The 3,486-nt window shown below is 37.1% G+C and overlaps 1 pseudogene; it reads left to right on the top strand.

The window, feature by feature from the left end:
• The first annotated feature begins 208 nt into the window (after positions 1–208).
• On the top strand, positions 209–3,156 carry LOC147890149 (uncharacterized; annotated as a pseudogene).
• Positions 3,157–3,486: the final 330 nt, after the last annotated feature.

The following is a 3,486-nucleotide window of genomic DNA, read 5'->3' as shown; positions in this document are numbered from 1 at the left end:
ATGGTCTGAAGTGACTGTCTCATGGGGCCAGTCCCTGGCAAAATGAGCTCCAGTACATATATAGCAGCCACTCCCTTTCGGGGCTGAAAGGCTGGATGAAGCTTTGGCTGACCCCACACTGCTTTTGGGCTGAACAGTACCTGTTTTACCTTTACCTTTTTGGGTCGCAGTAGCTTTAGGCTTGGCCTGCTCAGTTGGAACATCTCCCATGGGTCGGTACTTCTTCTTTTTAGAGCCAAACCTCTTGAACTTCTTCATTTGAGAGGTACTCTCCCCCTCCATCTGACCTTAGGCATTTTATTTGCATGCCTGTTTCTTTTTCAACTATAGCTTTAAAAGCTTTGAAATGCCCAAACACTTCACTTTTCTTTTTCATAAAATACACCCAAACTTTTCTGCTATAGTCATCAATAAAAGTGACAAAATAATGATTGCCTCCAATAGATGCAGCTTTAGTAGTCCACACATCAGAGTGGATTAATTCCAATGGCTTCTTTCTCTCTTGAACATGTCTAGGAAATGGTTTCCTTGCCTGTTTTCGAAATTGATAGGCTTCACATACCTTATGCATTTTTGCAACCTTGAATTTAGGCAATCCTGCAACAATATTTTAGGCCTGCATTGATTTAAGTCATTGTACATTAACATGACCAATGCGTTTATGCCAGATATCAATACCTACAACTACACCGGTCCCATGTGCAAACATTGCTGCACTCAATTCAGGCATGTCCGCATCCAACATAAACATCCTACCCTTCTTCTTTCCTTTTGCTATCAAGCGACCGTTATTTAGCTATAGAAATACTATATATGCATATTATTTCCTAAATTTTGACTTTACGTATAAATTCGTTTATAAAATTCCTAGTAAATTTTAAATGTTAGGATTAATAGTTGTGTTTACTTGATTATTTTGTGTTTTCTTTCTCACAAATCTTAATTACGCTTTTAATTAATTAGATCATTTTCTTAGTTGATAGGAAAATGTCTAGTATATGATTTAATTTATTTTTAAAGTACTCCATTTTCTAAGATAATTTAATTAATTAGATATTGAAAGATATTAAGTTAACTCTTTATAAAATTTAATGACATTTTGTGAACGAAAGGCCTCATGATAAGATGCAAATTAGTTCAAGAATTGTTGATATCAACATAAAGGTGGTGTAAAAATACACCATTTTGTTGAGAGATTACTTTGGTGCTAAGCGCCAAGCACATCCTCATGGGATGAAAACTAAGTATTTGTCCTCCAAAGCCCACCACTTTGTTGCTCCCACATCACATGACCTCCAAACCCTTCGCGAAAGTGAGTTCTTGTGGCCTGAAGGACATTTATCAGTGTAAATATAATGTATTTTTTCTTAAACCTCGAACTCAAAACTCAAACACAAAGTTTAGACAATCAATAAATGAATTGCATCGGGATTCCCCTAGGTAACAAGTTCAAATACAAGCTCATCATTGTGATAATCTTCATCATGGAAGGTACGTGCAAGTAGAAGCTAGAACTGTGGGATTGTGTACACACACACACAACCTAATGAATAAAGGCATCCACACAAATACATGCATGCACACACATGAAAAATGTGAGATTTTGCAGCTGGGGGATGGGAAATATAGTGGGGAAGGGGGAAGGACAAGGATGGGAAGAGAGTGGGGGGTTAGGTGAGAGGGAAATGCAAGGATAAGGCACATGCACACACTACATGTTATATGTAAATGTATAATATATTATGTTTGTGTATGTGTGTCTAAATGAGTGCACACACACACACACACGAATGTACATAAAGAAAACATTTAAATCAATGGTAGAGGTCCAATACAAAAATTTCCTTGAAGGCATTCAAATATTGATACTTATATATTATCCTATGATTTGGCATTGCATGCAACCTAGAGACCAAACTAAAGATGAAAGATGAACACATCTTCTTAAACCCCAAGCTCAAAACCCTCAAATTTTTGATCAAATTGAAACAATAAGATGAAAGATGAACATATATTTTTAAAACCCTCAATATTTGGCAAAATTTACTCTAAATGCTACGTCCCTGAACCCTGAACCATCATATTTGAAATCAAATTGGGATTAAAAATTCAAACAAAAACTATCATGGGAAAAACTCTCAAATTTTTGTCAAATATAATATAAAAAGATGAAACCCTAAGAGTTCCATCTCTATATATTCTTTTCCCATCTCCATGTTTCTCATTATCTTCATCACTCTTTTGCTCTCGACTCCTCCTCCTCTCTCTCTCCCATCTCCTCCTCCTCCTCCCCCTTCCAAATCTCACAAGTTCTTTTTCCTCCTAAAAATAATCAGTTTGTGCATTTTGTGCCCAAGGTGAGAAAGTCTCTCATCTTGAGGGGATTTCTCCACCTTGAGCGCACATGCCTCCACACAAAAAAAAAAAGAAAGATTTTTTTTTTCCCCAGGAGAGGCACCTTGATCGTGTGCTCAAGGTGGGGTGGGCTCCCTCCACCTTCAGCTCAAGCTCCAACTCAAGCTCAAGGTGGGAAAATAATTTACTTTAAGATTGTTTGTATATGTTTTTAATGTCAGGTGGTTTAAGGACATGGTGGAAAGAGGCCCTAATTCAACTATCAGATGCCATGCAAGTGGCTTTGTAATCATTGACTCCACAAAGTTTTGGCAAAGCAGGAAGGACACACTAGTTCTACTGCAACAATGTGAGCATGTGCTCTTCACATGTATAAAAATGCTGACTTATCTATGATAATTGCAAAGCAAGGAAACTGAAATATTTGTAATTTTGATTGAATAGATTGTCTTTCAACCAATGGTGGACAATAGTAGATGGTGGTATGTCATCCCTATTACTCCACGTTCTAAAGCAATATATAGTACATTTACTAATATGGAGCGTGTGGAGGATGATCATGGCAATGGTGGTGAGGATGATACTGATACGAGTGAAGAGATTGATGATGAGATACGAGATACAGATGATCATGCCATTACCCATGAGGATGAGCCTGGCATTGGTGATGCTGATTTTCATGAGTAGAGCAGCGCTTCAAGTGGGATGAATCTATCTATAGAACCAGACATTCCAAATGGGGATATGGAAGTAGATAGTTTGGCAAGGGTGGATCTCATTGAGGATGAGATTGAACCCTAGTCCCTCATTGTATCATTCTACATTCTTCTATATTGGCAAATTTTTTATATGTATTGTCTCATTCTCCTCAACTCAAAATACTATTTTATATGCTGTCTCATTTTCATAAACTCACTTAATTTGTGTATATGAGCATTTGGCCAAATCATATACAACATTGATATTTTCATAAGATTAGGTAGTGTGACCATTGCCTGTCAAGCCTATATGTCTCAAGTTTGAAAAATGGACTCTTCTCCACGTGTATAATCATGTTTATAGTCGCGTTTAAAAACTAGTGTAGCCACGTTCATAAACGCTCAAATTTAGCGGGCTAATAAACGTGCAATA

This window comes from Dipteris shenzhenensis, chromosome 19, assembly GCF_047967505.1.
Source record: "Dipteris shenzhenensis isolate YYH24624 ecotype China chromosome 19, Dip_SZ_1.0, whole genome shotgun sequence".
NCBI lineage: Eukaryota > Viridiplantae > Streptophyta > Polypodiopsida > Gleicheniales > Dipteridaceae > Dipteris > Dipteris shenzhenensis.
This window is presented reverse-complemented; position numbering and strand designations above follow the sequence as displayed.